Here is a 24254-nt window from a genome sequence, read left to right as displayed (position 1 = left end):
GTACCTGGCATTGGCCACTGTCAGAAGACAGACTTTTGGTCTGACCCAGTATGGACATTCTTATGTCCATTCATGGCTGCTAAAATGTTCATAGCTACTACTATTTCCTGATATGTCTACTCCAATGGGAATTTCTTATGTGCTAGAAAAAAATCACCAGAATTTCAACTGTGAAAAAATTGCCAAAGTAACATTTTCACATGGAAAAGTGTTTATGGAAACAACAATGAAAAGACAGAACATTTTATTGAAATTGTACAAAATGCCTCCTTGTGGAACACATAACTTGTAAAGTATTTCTTTTAATTATACCATATAATTCCAGAATGTAACTATAATTTATCATTTGAGCATACAGTAAATTATAGTGAGAGCATATAGACTTGAGAGTTTACAGTTCAAGGTTATAGTAGATGCTTTGTACTATAACAGTCTGGATAGCTTTGAATAACAAACTCACTAATTGACACATTATTCAGAAAAATTATAGCAACTACAAGGAACTATGGAATTTGACCCTTGTGTATATAACCTCACTGGGTACATTAACAGTAAAATTCTAATAGCCAGGCAGAGTTTTAAATTAAAAAGAATGTTTTAATTTTGTTTTATTTTTGATTGTTTGGTTCTGATTTTTTTTTAATGAACTGTCAGAGGAATAATTCAAACTAGAGTCAAAACTTCCATCACATTAGAGCCAGAGCTGTCATACTGATTGAACAGTGAGAGTAAAAATTACACTTCATGCAAGGAGCCCCTGCTGGGGATGAAATGACCCATCAATTGAAGATTCAAGGATGACAGCTTCTCCAACAAGCTGACTTCTCTTCTGATTAACCAGCCAGCTCTTTCTACTTCTAGTGCTTGCTTCTTCGTTGATGGGATTCCTGCAGGGCTCCCACAGCAGTTAAGTTAGTAATGCGTATTTTCATTTAATTTCTTTAAAGACATAAGTGTTAGGAAAAGCCACTCTGATACTTAGTAAACACAGATGAAAAAGACTTTTGTAGTTTTGTTGGCTAAAACAGGATGTATATTATTGAAATATTAACAGTTAAAAGTTCTATTTTGAGAGAGGGAGGTCTCAAGGAGGTATTTAAATTGTCATATCATCACGTTATCATCAAGGTATAAAGGTACTTATCCTTGAAATAGCCTGGAGTGCTCTCCAGTTTGTTAAATGATATTTTTAAAGTAAGGATCAAATTATATACTAGCTTAAAAGAGGATCACACAAGTGATTTGTGTTATGCTTAATAAAATAAGAATTTTAAACAATCTGGAACATTCCTCTTTTATCACGTGTTTAATTCATCCTGCCAATGTAACATTTTATAATGAACTTATTTTTCTTTCAAACATTAAAATGTGAAAATATTTTATTTGAAGTCAGCAGCACATTTATTGCTACTATTAATGAATGTGTAAAGATTACATTAGCTGACAGAGTGAACAAGAACTGAATGGTATGGTATCTGTAGCCCAACAGACCAGCAGTCACCTCTGAGCAAGGGGACAAAGACAGAAAAAAAGCCCTGTCCTCTTCCAACTGAACAATAGCAAAATTCTTCAGGAGCAGGAACAAACTTTTTGTTTACAGTTAATTGTAGGAAGGTTCTTAAGCTTATACAAACTAATCCTGAATCTTAAACTGTTTGAATTCAGTTTGGAAAGAGGGGTGTGTAGTTCATGATGATGCTTATTTAATAAGAACTGTTCTGTTCATTTTCAATATCACAGACTGTAATAAGATGAACAATAAGTATATTTTCATTTATTCTGTTTCATTTTTAAGAAGAAAATAATTCAAAGATATCTTAAAACTGACAGACTCTTTATTCTCTCCTACTGTAGGCACTTCCTCCAAAGTTCCCTCCTCCTGTGGTTCTCTTCCTTCCTCCAAAATTGGTCCACTACATGGATTAAGAACTGGCTAACTGGCAGATCTCAACGAGCAGTAGTCACTGGGGAATCATCATCAGATGAGGGTCTTTCTAGGAGGGTTCTGCAGCAGTGGCACCAATTCAGATACTTGCTGGGTGGGGGAGGTGCTCATCCCCCACCTGCTACAGGGATCCCGAGTCTCCCTTGGGCAGGGAGTCTCTCCTCTCTCTTATCCAACCAGTGCATGAACTAGTGCCACCAGAAGTTGAGTCCTCAGCACGCTCCCCTGTGCTCTGCTGTCCAAGAACAGATTCCCTGTGTGCCAGGCTGCAAAACCATTTGGACTGGCTGCCCCTCTGTCTGGACGAAGAGGCAGTCAGGCCAAATTTGAGTTGCACTGCAATGCTGTGCACCAGGTCGCAACACCACTCACTGAAATTTGGCCCGGCCACCCCTCCATCTGTATGAAGGAGCAGCTGGGTCAAATTTCAGTGGTGTTGTGACTACACAGCTGGAGCAACATTCCAGATTGCTCCAGCAGTAGCCATACTGATTTAGTACGGGACCACTGCTTAGAAGTGGTTGGGCGATCACACACACACAGCCTCCTATTTGTCACACTGCTCTACCTGGCACCACAGTTCTGCAGGGATCAGTTGAGGCCTAAAAGCATTCAATATTTTTATCAGTGATACTGAAGTCAATATAAAAATCATTGCTGACAAAATTTGTTGATGACACAAAGATTAGTAGATTGGTAAATAATTATGGGGACTGAGCAGTCAAAGAGAACAAATAAGTTTGTTTGGTAAGCAGGCTCCATTCAAACAAAATACATTTTATTATAGCCACATTCAAACTTATAAATATAGGAACAAGGAATGCAGGCCATACTCCAGAATGGGGAACATTCTCTCTCTACATCTATCCAGAAGCCAAGCCATAAGATGTAGGGAAGATGAGTTGAAAGACAAATTATCCCATTATTTTGGGATAGCAAGACTGGAATTATAGGTAACGTTCTTAGAGGACATATTTGCAACAGCATCAGTTCCAGGTATCAAAACTGCCTTGGTGAGGCATGAGCTATCAGGATGATTTTGGTAGCATCTTGTCTGATCTTCCTGAGTATCCTGGGAAACAATGGAATTAGGGGATAGGCATACATCAGTGCAGGGGACCATCAAATGAGAAATATGTCTGAAAGGAACCCTGGACTCTGACCTGTAACAAAAAAATCTGACACTTCTTGTTCCCATCTGTCACACACAGATCAATTGACAAATTACCCTAATCCTTGAAGTGTCCAAATTCCGAGTTCTTGATTGTCCACTCATGATCTGTTGGAAAGTGTCTGCTTAAATTGTCTGCTAAAATATTCTGCAGAATTGTGGAGACAACTGATGCTGAATACACCAGTTCTATAACCAAACTCCCTCTTGACACAGCAGGGATGATCGTGCCCTTGACTGCCTATTTATATAGAACATGGCAATTGTGTTGTCCATCAAGAACTGACAGCTAGTCCCTGAAGCAGGAGTAAGAATTCGACACAAGCCTTGTTCACTGCTCTGAGCTCCAACACATTTATATATGAGTCTCCACACCAGTCCATTTGCCCTGTGCTTGATGGTGGTCTAGATGTGTTCCTCAAGCCAGTAGTGATGGAATGGTTAATAAAGTTCTGATTGGGAGGAATGGTGAAAAAGGTATACCATTGCACACCTTGTTGGGGTCTTTCCACCAGTTCAATGAGGAGAGAATAGCTTATGGAATCTGCAGAGGCATACTGTATCTAAATTGGGTCTGTTTGGGGCATACAGTGATTTTTAGTCAACCCTGCATTTAGTGTAGGTGTAGTCTATCATGCTACATGACAACTGCAGGAGGCCATGTGTCCAAGTAGACTTAAGCAAGTCTGTACCATATCTGTGGATTTAAATGAAGCTGCATGACAAGCATGGACATGGTTTCGAATCTGTCCCAGGGTATCAAGTATCAGAGGGGTAGCCGTGTTAGTCTGGATCTGTAGAAGCAGCAAAGAATCCTGTGGCACCTTATAGACTAACAGACGTTTTGCAGCATGAGCTTTCATGGGTGAATACCCACTTCTTCGGATGCAAGTAGTGGAAATTTCCAGGGGCAGGTTTATATATGCAAGCAAGAAGCAAGCTAGAGATAACGAGGTTAGTTCAATCAGGGAGGATGAGGCCCTGTTCTAGCAGTTGAGTGAAAACCAAGGGAGGAGAAACTGGTTCTGTAGTTGGCAAGCCATTCACAGCCTTTGTTTAATCCTGAGCTGATGGTGTCAAATTTGCAGATGAACTGGAGCTCAGCAGTTTCTCTTTGAAGTCTGGTCCTGAAGTGTCCCAGGGTAGATACACTTTGGCTGTCTTGGAGCATAACTGGAGCATAATTGTTCTAATTACTAATTCTACTACTAATTCTAATTGTTGAGTTAGAGTTAAAATAGACTTTTCTTCATGGTTTTAGGATGAGGCATATGAAAAGTTGAAGGATTTGATGGAGCTTCATGCATGGTGCTGAGAACTTCCCTCTGACCAGCGAGTTATCCAGGTATAGATAAATTGCTATTCCTTGTCTTCCTGGATGTACAGCTAACACTGCTAAGACCTTGGTGATCACCCTCAGTACAGTAGAGAGACTACAAAGCAGAACTTTGTATTGATAATGATATTGTTCCACTAGAATCCATCTAGAGCTGCTTGCAAAGATGTTCATTATATCACTAACTGTCCCAGTGAAATCAGGCATTTAAATTCCTCTCTATGTTCCTGTGGCAATTTATCAAAGAAATCCATAAATATATTATATTTTAGAAAATCATAACATGAAAGCAAAGTCTGATAATTTGACATTCTAAATTATAAGCTTACAGAGGAATAACATTTATGACCAAACAGATCGTCATTTTGGCTCCTTTTGGGTGAGAGTCATCTTTGGCTGGCATCGTGTATTCTTTTTGTTAGCTACCACAATTACCAAAAAGCCAGGTACTGGCTGTGAATAAAGGTATTCTTCTCCCAGATAGTATCATTTGTCTGATTTCACTGAAGTTCCTTTACTGTTGCCAGTGTCCATCCATCATTCTTGGCAAGGTCCAATAAAGCTTCATTAATAGGAAGAGTCACTTTTCCTGGCATAGTAGTATAGAGAATGTCCAACAATTTATGTCAGGTATCATGCACCTCCTCTATTGAGATCTTGACATTTTTAGCTATCATTTCAATAAATCCTGGAAGTTCTTCTAGTCATCTGGATAAGATGGTGTGGAAGAAATTATCACCTCCATCTAAAGGACGAGATAGCCACTGTGTGCGTGTATATCCTCACTGTGGAGCTGCTCCTCCTCAGACATTTCCTCTGCTGGTTGAGAATCATGAGGGAACATCTGTGGCTGCACAGGTTTTTGCCTCTGAACATACAGGAAGGATCTATCTCTAGGAGGTGGTGCATGGGAAAGATGCCTACAGTCAGGACTCCAATATTGCCATGTTGGTATATTACAGCAGTAGGAGCCCATATGGAAGAATACCACTTTCATAAACCCTATGAAGTCTAGGCTTGTATGAGATCCTAGATTACTTTTCTGACCATAAAATGCAGAAAAGGGGCACATAAAGGAATAAGTAGGGGACCCCTCCCCACTGTGTTCTGAGTCCAATGATGAATATGAACATTCTAACTTTAAAGGCTCTTGAGACAGAAGTGCTAGGGTGTAATATAGGTCTAGGAGGCGGTGTCAGAGAGGAGGTCTGTATTGTTGAAACAATGGGTGTGCATACCAGAAGAATGTTTAGCCCAACTGAAAGTTAAGGGAGACTCCAGCTCCTCCAAAACCTGGCAGTCCTTTGATGCTGTATACTTCCCCGGTACCAAGATAGATGGTATCATAAACTTCTACACTGGAGAGTAGCTCATCAGGGTACCGATGCCAATTTACTTAGAATCACAGGATTAGAAGGGACCACAAGAGTCATCTAGTCTCTTGATGCAGGATTTGTTGTGTCTAAAACTGTTGAAGCGATCGGTACCCAGTACTGAAGCACTCAGTGCCACACTATCTCCTGAGGCCACTGCCTTAGTACCAGAGGTAGACAGTTTATTATCTCAATACAGTACTGAAGAGATGGTACTGTGCTCCTTTCAAGCTCCCACAGTTCTTGATTTAGGCTGTGGAGTCTCCTTGGAATGGGAGTGAAGAGGCAATTTAGACCTCTTTATAGCAGAAGTTCTCAGAGGAGATCAGTTTCTGGACTAGAAGATGCTCCTTTACTTCTACAAGTTTAGCAGAAAAAGACCTACCAAAGTGTTTTGAATCTGGAGCTTTGGAAGATGGAGCCCAGGAGCTGACAGATTTGGAACTGATGGGGCACTTCTTGACAAAACTGTGGTTGTCCAAGGAGGTCAACTATACTCATATAAGAAATGGGCCACCTAGAGTGGTCTAGAAAAAACATTTTAATTCATGCCTCTGGCTATTTAGAAAATGACTTGCATACTGAACATATACAGAGATATGGGATTCCCCCAAACAAAAAAGGCACCTAGTTTGCCCATTGTCAATAGGGACTGCCATCTTGCAAGTCATCTAGCTCCCACATTTCATGCCTGTTTAACCAGAGATGCACTGTCAGTGAAATGTAATTGTTCTAAATGATACTATTAGTATCAGTGTAAATAAAGGAACCTAAAATCTTACCTATTTGATAGCTTCATGCTTAAAGTGTAGTTCAAGTCTTTAAGTAAAGGGACAGTTGTAAAGACTCATAAGTATATTAACATTAATGGAAAAAAATGAGTCTGTCTTAAACACTATGGCACCTAAATGGAGGTCAAGCAATTTCTATTTCAAATATATAATCACTTCAGCAGAGATATCTAGTACCATCTTGAACTTGATTATGAGATAAAAATGGGACGGTGATAGTAATCATTTAATCCCCTAAGAATGGCTATTCTGAAGAGCTTTTTACTCTGTGCTCAAATGTCTTGTAGTGTGTTATGATCCAGCAAGAAAGGAAGCATAATGATGAAGAAAATTATGTTTCCAATAACACTGGCTTTTCACAGTAGCAGGGCCTTCCACAAAAGAGGCAATAAAGTGAATCCTGACCACTTTAACAGATGGTGTTGTGGATGAGCGCACAGATGCAGACTATTTGAAGGTAATAAGTTCATATCCCTTGACTGAAGGTTTAGTAAGGATTTGAACTCTCAGGGGTAATGTAGCAAAGATTATATAGATTCTTAGACACATGGGCTCTGTGCATTGGTTTGCAAAGGGTTGGGGGACACGGACCATAAGTATGGGGGTTAATAAGTTATTTGTTAATACAACAAATATTACAGGAAATCTGATGCCATTTAGCAGAATAAAGAGGGAGATCTTTCACAATTCAGAAGAGGAAGGATAACAGCGAAGACTAGCGTGACCTGACCTTTTTTCATAGGTAGAGAGGCAGAAAGAACTGAAACACTATTTTGGCAGATACTTTGACAAGAAGCCAGCAGTCACCTAGAACTCCTAAAGTGCCACTTACGGGGGTTTAGAAGCTTTGTATAGCAGCCATCTTCCCTTGCTGTGCAACTTGTATGCCAAATAATTAAGATTAAATGTGACATAAAGGGCTTTGCTGCCAAGTGGCACATAAGGTATAGACAAGATTTCGAATGGACTGAATAGAGTACAGTGCTATCTATCATCCCATTTTTCTCCTCTTTATTTCTAACTCTCCCCTCACACAGGTAACAAATACTTCCTTATCAAACCTAAGAGTCTCTTCGCCATACTCATTCTCCTTTGAATTCTTTTCTGCTTTTTCAATCTCTCATCTGATTGTGCTCAGATTTTTGGTTCACAATACACTGTGACATGAGGAGAGTTCCAGTTACAAATACTCTCTAAATTAACAAATTTCCAGTACACAGCAATCCAAACATGCAGTGCAAGCCAGAAAACTATCCAATCATTTGAATTTATAATTATTGAAATGTTCATGTTTTGGAGCATAATGCTTTCCAGGCTGCATCAGAATTTGAAGAAGTCTATTCTCTTTTTCTAGTTTATTATAGTCATATTATGAACCATTCCTGTGGGTGAGGAGGGGAGGAATGTGTTATGTATAGAAATTCTATGAGAGTTCTATACAGTTTCTATACAGCCCACATTAATGGTACATTTAATAGAGTTGTAATTTTTAAGATCAGAAGGGTCTTAGCCCGGTAACATCTTTTAGAAAGATATCCAATCCTGATTTAAAGACTGAGTGATGGAGAATTTACCACACTCCTGGGTAATCTGTTCCAATGGCTAACTACCCTCAATGTTAAAAAGTTGTTTCTTGTTTTGCTGATTTCAACTTCCAGTCTTGGATCCTGTTATGACTGTCTGCTAGATTAGCTCTTTAGCTTGAGCTATCTTATCGATGTATAGATAATTATAGATGGTGATCAAGTTGCTCTTTAACCTCTTTTATAAGCTAAACATGTTGCATTCCTTTAGTCATTATAAAGGTACTCTGGTGACTCTGAATCCTTTAAATTTTTTCAACATCATTTTTATGGTGTGGATAGCAGAAATGGACACAATATTTTAGCAGTGGATTTAGCAACACTTTATACAGACGTATACCTGAAAAATTATGGAATATCAAAAATTAATAAAGAAGAGTTTAGTGCTGGCCTGCAGCTGGAATATTCTTTCATTAAAGAGTCTAATTTCCAAATTTAACAAAACAGTGCTGTTGGTCCCCTTGCTTTATACAAAATTAAGAAATAATAAATAAAACCAGAATAGGAATGTTAAATATAATCTATTTTTTTTAAATGAACAATATTGGCATAATAGATACTCATTTAGGAGGAAAAATGCATTTTTAATGAAAAGATTAAAAACTCCAGAATGAACATAAGGTATAGTTGCAGGCAACTGAAAAGCTGTGGCGTTTTGCCTGTGCAGATGGAAGCTGAACAGGGGGGAATCCCTGTAAGTTAAAATATCTTTTCTTATTTGCCAGCATCAATACTTTCCACTGTGTTTATAAAACAAAGAATTCCAAAAGGAAATGATACAAAAGCCTCATAACTTAAATTGTTAGACCTAATGTAGTAAAATAAGTAGCAATGTTTAATATTAACCATTCACTATGGGAAGTATGATCAAGTCTCAATAAAACAAAACCAAAATGAGAACTGTGACAAATCGCATGTTGGGCTGGTGCATTAGGTAACACTGTGTAGGATAAATAAAGGTTTGTGCGTGAAATCTAAATTCTCAAATCTCTTTATTAATAATAAAGAGAGAAACAGATTAGGTAAATTCTCCATGATTGGAACAAGACACTATGCATGTAAAAGAAATTTTATCCTGGGGAATGTATTTTAGTGGTCATGGAACTATGAGACAGCACTAACTAGAGTCAGGCATTGGGCCATACGTTTCCATTCTCTCATGCAATGCAGAGAGAAGCAGTAAGGCACTAATGCTGCAGAGAAGAGTTGGAGGAGGGACCATGAGAAGATGAAAGGTAGCGAAGAGGTAGAATGTCCTCCACCATATAGCTGCCTTTAGCTTTTCTGAGGCCAACACCACAAGGCACATAGCTGCCAAAAAAATTGGGTAGGATGTCCCATGTTTTGCAAATATGTTTGGGTAGTATCAGTCCTGGCTAAATTTCTGGTTCACAACACAACATAACCTCTCCCAGCAGCCCTAGGGGCTGTGATTTCCTCTCCCTCATCTTCTGACGTTCCTGTTTATTGCATCCCTGAGCTGCAGTTACAGCCCCACCCCACAACTTTGCTGTCTTACACTTATGCTCAGTAAGAGTTTAAGGGTGCTAACTACTCAGGACAATGCAATTTATAATGCAGTGTAAGTTCTTGTTGCCATAAGCAGCGGTAATTCTCCCTCTGGAACTTTATTGTACCACAGAGGAAGTATGAGTGCATGTCTAGCGGGGAGCCAGCCAATCGGAGAAAACCAGAAGACTATGCTTCTGGTGCATGCTGTGAAAAGCGGAGCATAGTTGTCCTAAGGTCTGCAGGAACTGGTCTTGCTGTTCCCTTTGATTACTAGTCTATGTGTGATCTGGTGGCAGCATATCTATTCTCCTCAGGGGGTGCCAGAATGCCACCTCAAATGCAACTCAGTTGCTGGGCTAGTGCTCCCTTTCCATGGCGTGTTATAGAGGAAAGAGAGCATATGACCTATTGTACAAGTTTTCTCCCACAGTGCACTTTGTTACTGAAACTGCGTGTATTCCCATCTATATCAATACTTGACATATGCTTGAAAGACTGTAAATTGCTGTGAAATGCATTGGAAAATGAGACAACATTCTGGTGTAACCAGATGGTCATTGGTGACTTGGTAGAGACAAAACTAATTGTATGTGTGACCCAAATCAAATTTGAACCCAGACCTCAGAAACTAAGTGTATTAAATTACTGTACTATCTAGCCCCCTCCATATACAATATTTTTAAAAAAGTTTTATTAGTTAGATATTGGTTAGATATTGGTGCCCCTTTTCAATTTGAGCAGCTAGTCAAAGTCTGAGGCCCTCGAGTTGTTCCAGTTGGGAGCAGAAATGGATGATAGTCTCTGTGTCTTGTTGAGTCTCTGAATTCAGAAGGAATCAAATAGCAGAAAACAGCTTCTTTGATCATAACACCAAGAACACTCTTCTCAGCTGATCTAGATTCTTCTGACATTCCACATCATCTTCAATGTCACTGCCTTCTGAGGAGCACTTTTCATAATGTTGTTTCATTATAACAACCAAGCCTACTATCTCTCTTTTGCACTGTTTACATCTGGCATGTGTTCCTTTTTTACCCAGAGGAACAGGAATTTCTTGAAAATATTCCCAAATAAGGTCTTTTTTATGACCTGCAGCCATGGCAGTGTTTTTTCTCTAGTTCTTAAGTGTTGAAATCAACATTAGAGGCTGCACTCCGAAGAATGCTGTATCTTCTTCCCACTGTACTGCTTTTACACCAGTGTTGTACCTTTCTGGTTCCACACACTGCTCTTTCTCCCTTGTTACATAACTCCTCTGCCCCACACCTCCTAGTCAACCTCAGAAAAACAAAGAACTAACATGAATCCAAGACTTCTGCTCATGTAACCCACTTGCCTTTTGCGCTACAGTATTTTATTTGTTTAGAGACAGAGAGGGAGGCAGTTGCAAAATCAATGAATTTCTGTTTCTATCTCTGCCTACACATGCAAGGGGACAGAGCAAGGCCATTTACTTGAAGTGCTCAGGACCATCCAGGAGCAAGGGTTGGTAGTTACTGGGCTGAACAGTGAGCTGGAAGGTACATTTCCATGGTGGGTGGATTCATAACCAGTCTTAATTTGAGAAGTGAGCCAATCAGAGCTCTGATAGGAAGAAACTATAAAATAGGAGTATGAGACCCAGGTGGGCTCAGGATGATCCTGAGGAGATCACATGATGGTGTCTCCTGAAGTCAGAGGCCATGTCCAAATGCCTGTGATGACTTTGCCAGTGTCTTGTACCTAAAAGCACAATCTCAGTATCCATCACAGGATGAAGCCCTTCATACACTGCATGACCTTCTGTGCCATATTTATAAAGCCTGATCTCAAAAGTTATCTGTTTTTCCTCTGATTGTTTCTTTACATAGAAAAGCAGCCTTTAACTCAAAGTTTTTGACAGAGGCTTACGGATACATATTTATTTTTTATTTACATGTTTTAAGAGATTATAATTTTAGGCATCAACATATTTTTATTAAATTTAGATTTAATTTTCAACAGGTTTATTTTTACAAAGAATTATAATTTAAGAAACAAAATGAAAACAAATCCAATTTACATGAAAAATCAGATTTGTTTTTAAAAAAAAATCAGATTTTTATCCACTGTTTGATTTCCAGAAATCCATTTGTATGTATTTGACTGTTCATAAGATTTCCCAAAATGCACTTCTGCCAAAAATGGTCAGTGTTTAACCCAGCAGTTCCCAAACGATGGGTTGTGCCCCAAGTGGAGTTGTTCCATTGGCAGATGGGGTTGAGAGCCCATGTGTGAAGGACAACATTTTTCTCTACAAAATGGCATCCTCCATGCTGTCTGGGGTGTGGGAAGCAGTAAGTCTGAAAATGTGGTTATGCAGGCAAAAAATTTGCGAACTGCTGGTTTAGCAATATATTTTCATTTGCTCTGCCAATTCCCACTGCTGAAACATTACTGTAAGTATTAACATCCATAGGAAATGGTGAGGAGAAATCTTAAAGGCTGTAAAACTACTAGTGGGGAAGGATTGTCCAATGGTTAAAGCACAGGTTTAGGATGTGGGAGACCAAGATTAAATTCCCTGCTCTGCCATGGACTTCCTGTGTGACCCTGGGCAAGTCACATAGTCTCCCTTTGTAAGCATCTTTTGCCACCATTTATTAATTCAGAACAGAGTTCTTACCCCTTTATGTACTGAAAACAACATAAACCAATACAATATCTGTGATTAGCATTATGTGAAAAATAATTCCTCAGCTAAAACAGCAGTGCTAATGGTATACAGGCAAAATCCAGTTTGGACCATTACATTCTGCTGATGCCCTCTCCCCACTGATACTGCTGCAAATATGAGAAGCATAGTAAAAAGTTTTTTTCTGTACACTCTCCAGCATTTTAGATGTCTGCAAGGGAAATCTAGAATTTAGCAAGTAAATAAAGGAAGTGATTTTAAAGTATTTTAAATTTTTTATCCTACACATATATTTTGTTCTTAATTTGGGATCATATCATATTTATGTTTCTAAACAGTAGTGGACAAGAGGAAGCTTAGAGTACTCTTGTAGGAAACTGCCTTTTTTAAAAAAAGAAAAAGGCACTATTTACAATTACACTGTTTCTATTTATGATGGATACTTCTACATAGAGGTAGAAGAGTGCTAAGCCTGTACACCACTGATTTGCATTAGAAGTTTTTAGAAATATATGGCTTCCGATTGATTCTTGTCATTTTTCCCTCTTAGGCAACTGGATTCACCATCTGTTTAAGTATAAAACAACACATAAGGGTAGCATAGAGCTGAACAACACAGACTACCACCAAAGCCGCCTTCGTAACAACAGATGGAACTATATAAACATTATCTTTAACATATGCAATTGCTCAAGATATACTTTTTAAGAAAGTAACAGGAGCCTGTAATATTTATTAAAAGAAAATTGTGCCCGTTAGCTAAACTATAACATTGATAAAATAATTGTATATTAATAAATTCTTTAGACATACTGTATGCCTAAACTATCATTAAACCTGTATAGGTCATTAGCTATGTTCCTTTTTGGCAGTACTTTATTCAATAATAGAGATATTCATCAAAACTTAAAAATAGACACACATTGTAGGCAGCAAGGGAAATAAATCAATATAGGTGGTCAGATACTTTTTATGCTTTGATTTACAAAAAACCCCCCTGGATTTAATGGAAATTCTGATTGTCTATTAAACACTATAAATAAATACAGTATATTTTACGCAATGCATTATTCTAAATTGGCCAATTCCTGTTTTCAGATAACTATTTTTACTCACTATAAAAATCTTTGTGTGAAAGCACTGAAAGTGGATAATTTTCTTTTATCAATATAAAGTGACAACTCTTCTAAGATGCACAATACAGGTATGTGCTGTGCCTCATAAAAGAGAAACAGAAGCATTTATATTAAATGTTATTATAGGAAAAGAAGGCTCTTTACCATTATCTGGAGCTTGAGTGTGTTGCCTTCGCAGAACCACACTATTGGGAAGAGCATGCTCTCAGTGCTGAAAGCATTAGTCATTAAGCCTTATGCATGCTACCGCATAAATACTGAACTACTTATGAAGGTCCACAAAAAGCTGTGGCCTTAACTCTCCCAGGTCACTTTAACTGCTAAATTCATAAAAAGAAAATCTGAAGAAGAGCGGGATGGAGGATAGGAGATTGTATATCTGTAAAGGCAACACATTTGAACAACTCAAATAACCTTCCTTTCTCCTTTAAGAATTAGCTTTGCAGATTCCCATTACTGAGACATTACAGTAACAAGTAATAACAACCATAGGAAATGGTGAGGAGAAATCTTAAAGGCTGTAAAACTACTAGCGGAGAAGGACTGTCCAGTGGTTAGAGCACTAGCTTTGGATGTGGGAGACCAAGGTTAAATACCCTGCTCTGCTATAGACAGTGGCAGATTAGTCACTGGGCCAAAGGGCAGGGACCCCTAGAAAAATGGGCACATCTGTGCCCTGACCTTGCTCCTGGCAGGAGTGCGGGGAGGGGAAGTAAGGGGGACTGCAGACAGAAAGCGGGGCACTTGCTCTGGCCCAGGGCCCCACAAAACCATAATCTGCCTCCGGCCATGGACTTCCTGTGTGACCCTGGGCAAGTCACAGTCTTTCTGCGCTTCAGTTCACCATCTCTAAACCAAAGATGATAATGCTTCCCTACCTCACAGGGATGTTGTGAGGATAAATATATTAAAGATTGTGAAGAACTTTGCGATCTACTGATGAAAAGTGCTATATAAAAATAGGCATTACTATTTACTCTCTCAAAACAAGCATCTGACTTGACACATAGACGATATGTCAACACACAATTAAACGCCTGTGGCTGGCCTGTGTCAGCTGACTTGGTCTCACGGGGATTTGAGCTGCAGGACTGTAAAATTGCAGTGCAGACATCAGGCTTGAGCTGGAGCCTGGGCTCTGGGACCCTGCCCCCTCAAGGGGTTCCAGAACTCAGGCTCCAGCCCAACCCTGAATGTCTACACAGCAATTTAACATCGCTGCAGCCCAAGTCAGCAGACATGGGCCACCTTTGGGTGTTTAGTTGCAGTGTAGACATAACCAGAGAGAGCATAGCTTCTTATAGCCATTTTACAAATTTCCAAAATTGACACGTTCCTTCAGCAGGCCATGGAAGCCTCTTTAAATGGTGTGGCTAGATGCTGTGGTACAACTATACCCTACACAATCATAAGAGGATTGGATGCAGAACCTAATCCTTTTCAATAGCCTCTGAGCTGGAACAGCTTTCCCTTTAACTTTATCCTTATAAACTACAAATAATCTAGGGAAAACAAATCACAGGAACACAGGAATTGCCATGCCAGATAAAACAAGTAGTCTATCACCTCTAGTATCATGTCTCTAGGAGTGGCCAATAGCAGATGCTTCAGAGAAAGGATCAGGAAACACCAGAGTGGACAGTAATGGAATAATCTACCCATTATTCTATGGGGGAAGCTTCGTCCTAACCCTCATTAGTTAGTGGTTGCCTTATACCCTGAAACGTGAGAATTTATATTTCCTCATTCTTAAAAATTCTATTTAATGTAAATTTGGGTATTGTCATTATCAATATAGATGTCTAACCCCTTGTTAAATCCTACTAAACTTTCTGGTTTACTGATATATCTTGGCAATGAGTTTCACAAGTTATATTTTGTGTAAAACAATCCTAGTGCTGCTTTTCAATTACATTCAATGCCCTCTTTGTTCGTGTATTGTGAAAAAGAGGTAAATCGTAGCATTTAATTTATATTCTCTGTACTATTCCTTATTTTGTTTACCTCTATCATGTCCCTTTTTCATTTCCCCTCCATATTAAATGGTCCCAAGCTTTGCCATTTGCCTTCCATTTCTCTTCTAGCTTTTTTTGAGAAAGAGTGACTATACAGTATTCCAGGGGAGGTCGTATCAGTTTATATAAGGGCATTATAAATATATTGGAATTGTTCACGTTCCCATTCCTTTTACTTCCTAACATTCCCTCCTCACACATACTTTTTTGACCACTGCTGAACACTGAGCAGAGTGTTTCATTGATATGCTCATAATGGCATCCAGGTCATTTCCCTATTGGTTAGCTAATTTAGAACCTAGAGATGTGTGTAAGTAGTTCAAATTAGACTTTCAAATGTGCATGACCTTGCACTTGTTGATAATGGATTTCATCTGCTATTGTGCTGCTCATTCACCCAGCTTTGTTAGGCTTCTTTGGAATACCTCACAGCCTTATCTAGTCTTTACCAATCTATATAGTTTTGCCACTTGTAGTTTTTGCTAATTTACTATTCACTCTTTTCCAGATAATACATGTATTGAAGATACTTATCCTAGGACAGAACCTGTTTACTTTTTCTTTTCTGTCTTTTAGAAACTTCCTATAATCCTGGAGAATAATATCCCAGGGAAATAGTGGATGCCCATAGAATCATAGAACTGGAAGGGACCTCGAGAGGTTATCTAGGCCAGTCCCCTGCACTCAAGGCAGGACTAAGTATTATCTAGACCATCCCTGACAGGTGTTTGTCCAACCTGCTCTTAAAAATCCCCAATGATGGAGATTTCACAATCTCCCTAGGCAATTTATTCCAGTGCTTAACCACCCTGACAGGAAGTTTTTCCTAATGTCCAACCTAAGCCGCCCTTGCTGCAATTTAAACCCATTGCTTCTTGTCCTATCCTCAGAGGTTAAGAAGAACATTTTTTTCTCCCTCCTCCTTGTAACAACTTCTAAATACTTGAAAACTGTTATCATGTCCCCTTCTCAGTCTTCTCTTCTCCAGACTAAATAAACCCAGTTTTTTCAATCTTCCCTCAGAGGTCATGTTTTCTAGACCTTTAACCATTGTTGTTGCTCTTCTCTGGACTTTCTCCAATTTGTCCACATCTTTCCTGAAATGTGGCGCCCAGAACTGGACACAATACTCCAGCTGAGGTCTAATCAGCACAGAGTAGAGCGGAAGAATTACTTCTTGTGTCTTGCTTACAATACTCCTGCTAATACATCCCAGAATGTTTGCTTTTTTTGAAACAGTCTTACACTGTTGACTCATATTTAGCTTGTGAGCCACTATGACTCCCAGACTCCTTTCCACAGTATGACACCATGACTTAGCAGATATCCATGTACACTAGCCAAATATATAACAGAGAGAGAATCATTCTACAATGGGAGAGGAATGGACTAGGTAACATAGTAGATTTTTCATAGTTCTATAATATTATTCAATTACCTGTAAATTTCTTTCTATGAATTATTACCACAGTGATCGAGAACACATAAACTCTATGACCCTATACAGGTTTTCATTTTAGGCTAAAGTACTATAGGTAAAACTGCCAACAGTTATAAGAGCAAAATAGAAAGGCAAATGAAAGCTGACAGTTGCCTGTGTTAGTATTTCTGGTAGAAAGACTGCATTCTTTATTATGGAAGCATATAGGTGCATGTAGGTGTTATGTTTCTTTTCTCAAAAGTCTTATTAAGCATTAGGAAATCTATCATATATAATTGGAAGTGTGCAGTAAAACACTGAACAGCTAATGTGTCCTCCTACATGAAGAACTGGGGTCTGAATTTAGTGATAGATCCTTCAGTTCTCATGTAGGCAGAATGATAGGATAAGACAGATAGTTAGTGGATAGATAAATGGTCTAGTCTAGAATCTGACTGGGACACAGGAGACCTGGGTTTAGCTCTTGGCTCTCCTACTGACTTCATGTGTGATTTCTGGGCAAATCACTTAATCTACACTGTATTTTAGTTCCTCTGTAAAATGCAAATAGTACCTCAAAAAAGTGTTGTGAGGATAAACTCTATTAATGATTGGGAGGCACTCAGACACTTATGGGATGAGGGCCATAAAAGTACCTATATAGACATTTATATCACATTCATCACCACGGTGACCTGCCTATGCTCTTATAATGCCACCCATCACTGTAGCATTCAAATACCTCCCAAGATATAGCCAAAATCACAACAGGCCAGTGTCCTAATTTTCCTCTGAACTGAGGCAGTTGGGGCTAAGGTATTTGTTTTGCTTTTATACATCTTCTCCTCTCTCTCTTTCATCTGGTCTTCACTCCTTGTTCTTCTTCTTCTTTTTATTCCCCCCCTCCCCATCCTGTTTTTAGTTTCAGCTGTGGAAAGGTTAAACTGAAAATGGAAGTTTCACACTTTGTTCTGAAGACATCAAGATTAAGGTCATTCTTATCTCCTCTAAGCCTTTCCCCATTGATGAGGAAGCCCTGCCTCTTGCAGTTTCATAGTTCTTGAGGGATGTAGCTGTTGAAGGTCATCAGAGCAACCAGAGAACTACTCTCTTCAATTCCTTAAGCCCATTCCATAGAAGGACATTAAGATTAACACTAATGATACAGTGATCTAGACCTGATGTATCTGAGAAGTCCGTACTGGGAGTGGAGCATCACAGTGATGAGCTTTTACAAGCCAGTTGCTGAGGAGATAGGCTGCTACATCATGGACTAAGAAGCTTTTTAAAAATGTTGGAAAGCTCTATCTACATATAGTAAGTTAACATTCTTTCTGTTGGATCCTGAAGGCAGGCTTTACTGTGGCATGCTCCATGTGTAATAAGATAGTATATGTCTATTGGTATATGTACAAAAAAAAGTTTTTTCTTGCTTTCACATCTGTTGCTGTGTGTCTGTGTCATCCAGCAGCAGTGGGGAGTACAGGAGCAGCCCTATGCTGCAAATTGAATTGATGATGTGAAAACAGACCGTTTAGAATGGACAACAAGGCGATAATGTTTGCTAGGTCTCAAAGTATTTCTCTCTTTTCACCATCTTGCCTGGGTCAGTTTCCAACAGCCACTGTTCATCCAGGTTCTTATCTCAACCAGGCAGAGGAAGAATTGGAAGGTGGTACTACTTTTGTCAGAGGTAAAGGACAGAGCTATGTGAAATCTGTATGTACACTGTAGCTGGTGTTTTAAACATGATGTCTCAATTTTTCACAAAGGCTTCATGTAGCTATTAAAAGGATGGGGGAGAAAACTCAGGCTTCTGGAACTCTGGAGATCAGCCCTCTGGAGGCAGATGAGCAGTTGCCCATCACTAATCTCTGTAAGCATCCTGGAAGGACAAGCGCTATTTTATAGAATTAACACTACTTCTGTCTGCATTGATGTTCCATTTGTTCTAGGTGCCAAAAGGGGAGACAATGATACAAGTCCTCCCAGACCCTAGCCTGCCCAAGAATCCCCAAATTATCTTCTTTGGGGGTTTGGGAAAAGAACAATGATACTATGGAGTTGTCTATATTCCCTTTCACATGTGAAGATGGGGAGATTCACATGCAAATCCAAAGGATACAATTAGATTTTCCATAGCACCTCAATCCTCAACTACAATATCCAGTTTGTCTAGGTCTGCCATTCCTTAGGCTGAGATGTCAACTGAGTTAAAATAAGTGGTAGTTTTGTGATGGAAACCAACTTTATACATATTTTAGGTTATTGCAATTTAGATTGAAAGTAAGAGAAAGCTAATTTTAATAAAGAGAAAGATTTTTAAAATCCAGGTGCTAACTCCTTTATGCTTCGTTATTAAGTTCCTCTGTACATAATATGAATGTAGTTAAAACATAAAAAGTTCTTGGCTATGACGAAAAGCAAAGAGAAGGAATGCTCTAAATATTAAGAGTGCAAGAGCATTTGATTTATTCACCTCTTACTAAAACGAGTGAAAAGACTAATTCATAATTTCAATGAAGAAATTACATTTTAATTCTTGTCTTGCAGACATTTGACCATAGTGATGGGAATTTGGGAATGAATTTTCTTCATTGCTTCTGACCAACCATGTCCATCGATGCAGAACACAGTATATTCAGTATTTTAGAAATTATACTTTCAATCATCACCGGTCCCACAGAACAAAATAAATAAGTAAGTGATGAAAAGTGTAAAACAGTCTATGAATCCTGATTAGTAATTATGCAAGACAAACATCTTGCATTTCTAGTAAATGGTATTTACCTTCTATCCATCCATTTTTCTTTCATACTGGAAACCAACAATTTTAATGTGTAGATCTTCACCTTTTAAAAGTGCAACCCAATCAAGCAATACATTTTTTCATAATGAATAAAATTTTCCTACCAAGTGAAATTTTAATGACAGTTACATCAAAGTGCATTTTTAACCTGATTAATATGAAAGTGAACAATAAAACCAATTCAAACACATTTTAATGTCTTCAAAGAAAATAATGTTTTGATAGACACAAAATACTACTAATCTTGTGTATGACCTTCCTTCTGCTCAGTCAGTCAGTTAGTAGTAGGGTTCACAGGTGTCTATAAGGTCAGCAGATCCACAGATGAGGGGGAGGGATAGCTCAGTGGTTTGAGCATTGGCCTGCTAAACCCAGGATTATGAGTTCAATCCTTGAGGGGGCCCTTAGGGATCTGGGGCAAAAATTGGTCCTGCTAGCAAAGGCAGGGGCTGGACTCAATGACCTTTCAAGGTCCCTTCCAGTTCTAGGAGATTGGTATGTCTCCTATTATATATATAAAAAAATTATTTGCACGCTAAACCTAAACTCTTTTCTGCAATGCAGATCAAATTCTATTTTGGGAAAATACTTTCAGGGTTTTTTTTAAGTGTGTTTAAAAGTGTCCTAAGGGAAAGTATTCTCTCTTGTGGAGGAATGGGAAGTAAACTAATTAGCAAACTGATGGGAACCCAGAAGTCAATTTAATGTTCCAACATACTCTGAACTGTGTACTCCCTGTTTCTCTTCCATGAACACTGTTCGTGGTTGCATCTGTTGCATCTTTAGCATGGTCCCCTGATATTACTCCTAATTTCCCTTGAAAGGTATATGATTGTTCTGTTCCCTTTCAAGCAGAAACACTGAATGAACTGCTCATATTACACCTTTATTTAGACTACCTTAATTCTCTTCCTATTACTATGATCTTCAATACTACTAAAGAAATTAACTGTGTTTCTATGACCTCCTCTCTCTGTTGTTCTCTTTCTGACACATTATCTTCTTTCTAAATTCCTGATAATACACATGAGAGTTACTGTTTTCTTATATAGCCAATAGTGCAGGGGTATGCATCTACATGTATGATGCAATTATCTTCATTACTCCAATTGAAATACCTATTGGCAAAGCGCTGATGTCATTGAAATTAATGACCTACTGGTTAAAAATCACAATTGCAGCCAAATGGTCTAGTACTATTATACAACTGAGGCAAGAGAATAATATTTTGAACATGGGTCTACAATTTCCTTGCACAATGACTTCAACACAGGTGAAAAACTGCCAAAGCAGTTCACTTAGGGTGAGCTTAAATTCAGGTCCAGGTGTATTATCATAGAGTCAATGGAGACTAGACATTTCAGTGTTAGAACATATTGGTGAGAGGATATTTTGTTCTAAGGTTTTAATCTGGAATAAAACTATCATTTACTAATACAATTCATAATTATCATTCTCATTAATACAGAATACTACTGTACAAAAAGATATAATCTAGTGGTCTGAGTTTGAACTTTGCTTTGACACTGAACCATTTTGTGGCTTTGAGCAAGTCATTTATTCTCTCTGACTCAGTTTCTTCATCCATGAAATGTTGCCATGCCTACCTATTAAGTTACCTTTGAAATGCTGATAATACAATAGAAGGTCTACACTAAAAAGATCATCTTTTCTCTTTGGTGTAACACAAACTGTAGTAGAAGTGAGCAAAGGAGTTAAATTTTTAATATCAAACATAGTAAAATTCTTCCCATGGTAAACCAGATTAAAAAATCAGGATGGGAAATAGCTTTGCAGTTGTTCTTACAATGGGATCCATATTGCTGTGACTGGAAATGTGATCACTGTTCAGAGGGTCACTTCTTAAAAGTTATTTCAGAAATAATAAGGGCATTATTCTCAAAACATGCAATGATTTATAGATGGCAAGTAATATTTCTTAACCATGTGAACTTCTGAACTGCTGTGAAGAGAATTAGTTTCTCTTAAAATTCAAGAAATATAGATATAGTGTTGTGTTGCATCGCAAGAGCAGGAACGAAGTCTGACCAACCAGTTTGACCACAAGCAGAGCTCTGTTTATTCCATCCCAGCATGCTCTTATATACAGTTATCAAGCAATCAGGCAATAACAAATTGGTTAATTAGATTCCCTCAAGCACAGCTGTGACCTCATAGGGTAATTATCATCCTATACACCTGTCTAACTTTCCCAGCACACTCAACTCATCCCAGAAGCCTAAACATCTCACATTCCTTTTCCCACACCTCCCCCCTTTATTCAAAATCAAAAGGAGAGGGGAGAAAAAGAAAAGGAAAAAAGAAGAGAAAAAAAATAATAAAGGTATTAACAAAACATTTCCAACTCATAACAACATAACACTATACTCTCACTTTGTTCAGGAGAAATATGTTCTTCTATACTTCTAACTACCACTTGATGTAACCTGGATAGCAATGTCTGCTGGCATAATTTCCAATATTTTTTCAAGGTCTATAGTACCACAGCGTGCAATAAAACTTAAATTGATATTTAAAAACATTGTAAAGCCATTTAAGGCTTTTAATTCTGAACCTTATAAAACCAACCTATATGATCATGCAATCCTTAACATATAACCCCAAAAACACCAAACAAACAAAAAAGAAACAAAACACAACAACAAATAATAGGATTCCCCCCTCTCTGTTAACATCCCTCAGATGTCAGGCGATCAAACTGACACTGAGGGTGGGGGGAGGTCCTAAAGAAAACACACCATACTTAACACCACAACAACAATTCTGGCCAGAACAAACAACACAAAACACAACAACAAACACAAAACATACTCTTAACATCAATTATCCCTTATAGTATGCATACTTTTAGTTAACTCATGGTCATTAGATCAGGGTTATACTCTATGTGTACTCTAAATAATAATTGCATGATACATTAAATGCTATACAGCCAACACAAAATTTCTTTCAAACACAGCTCAAACAAATAACTCATTCACAAAAGATCAAACAAGAAAAGTCCTGGCAAAGTTAACAAACAGTTCTCCTCTGAGGGCTCTGGTTCCGCGGCGATCTTTGCATCTCAGCCAGTCTCACGTCCTCTGTCTTCCAGCAGGTGTGCACTCCCTGCTCCAGGAGCAGCACCTGCACCAGCGCACTCCCGCCCATTATAGATGATGTAAACTCAAAGCCAGGTGAAAAAACACGCTGCTGAGCTCCGCCTATAACGTGGGGATTTGAACTGTCCCCAATATCCTGTCTGCCAAAGAACTGGGCATGGAAACGCGAACACCCAGCAGAAAGCGCTTCCCCAAGCGCCCAGACAGCACACTCGCCATCTTAACACTCTCCTGCTCCGCTGACACAACGATTCCCATATAGCTGCTCACTTCTAGGTTCAGGTGTGCCTCCCTTTTCGGGCGTCCTGCGGCTCCCAGCCGCTTAGCACTGAGCTCGGGTACGCCCCTCTTTTCGGCCGTCCTGCGCCTCCCTTTTCGGGCGTCCTGCGCCTCCCTTTTTGGGCGTCCTGCGGCTCCCAGCCGCTTAGCACTAAGCTCAGGTACGCCCCTCTTTTCGGGCGTCCTGCGCCTCCCTTTTTGGGCGTCCTGCGCCTCCCTTTTCAGACGCCCTGTGGCTCCGCTCAATACTGAGCTCAGGTGCGCCCCTCTTTTCGGGCGTCCTACGGCTCCCAGCCGCTCAACTGAACTCAGGTGCGCCTCCCCTTCGGACACCCTGCGGCCACCACTTAACACTGAGACTCAGGTACGTCCCAGCCGCTCAACACTGAGACTCAGGTGCGCCTCCCCCCCTTTTTTTTTTTTTTTTTTTTTTTCTTTCCTTTCTTCTTCTTCTTCTTCAGGCCACCGAAACCATTACAAGCACATCCGGTTCAGAGATTTAAAATTATAGTCTGGCTATACCTCTTAAACACAATATCTTTAAGGGAGTCTATACAACGGCTTCGGAGCTCCATTTCATAGATGTCATGGTAATTGGAAGCATGAACCAGTGCCTTACAAGGTAACAGGTCCTCACTGCCCGCAGCTTCTCCACCATTTGTTGCATCGCAAGAGCAGGAACGAAGTCTGACCAACCAGTTTGACCACAAGCAGAGCTCTGTTTATTCCATCCCAGCATGCTCTTATATACAGTTATCAAGCAATCAGGCAATAACAAATTGGTTAATTAGATTCCCTCAAGCACAGCTGTGACCTCATAGGGTAATTATCATCCTATACACCTGTCTAACTTTCCCAGCACACTCAACTCATCCCAGAAGCCTAAACATCTCACATTCCTTTTCCCACAGTGTTGTGTTGCACATGACCTCTAGTATGACCATACTGAAATTCCTTTTGAACTTTGCAATGGCAACAAAAAAGTGATATTTACTTGATCACAGATGCAAGGTAGGTAAGGTAAAATCTTTTATTGGACCAACATCTGTTGGTGAAAGAGACCAGCTTTCGAGCTTACACAGAGCTCTACTTCAGTTCTGGGAACAGTA

General features: G+C 39.1%; 1 protein-coding gene across 2 annotated transcripts in view; it reads right to left on the bottom strand.

Annotated features, from left to right (window-relative positions):
* Window positions 1-24254, bottom strand: part of EFCAB11 (EF-hand calcium binding domain 11) — a 105237-nt gene that overhangs the window by 9173 nt on the left and 71810 nt on the right. The gene's annotated exons all lie outside the window — the stretch shown is intronic.

Source organism: Mauremys mutica, chromosome 4 (genome assembly GCF_020497125.1).
Source record: "Mauremys mutica isolate MM-2020 ecotype Southern chromosome 4, ASM2049712v1, whole genome shotgun sequence".
Classification (NCBI taxonomy): Eukaryota; Metazoa; Chordata; order Testudines; family Geoemydidae; genus Mauremys; species Mauremys mutica.
This window is presented reverse-complemented; position numbering and strand designations above follow the sequence as displayed.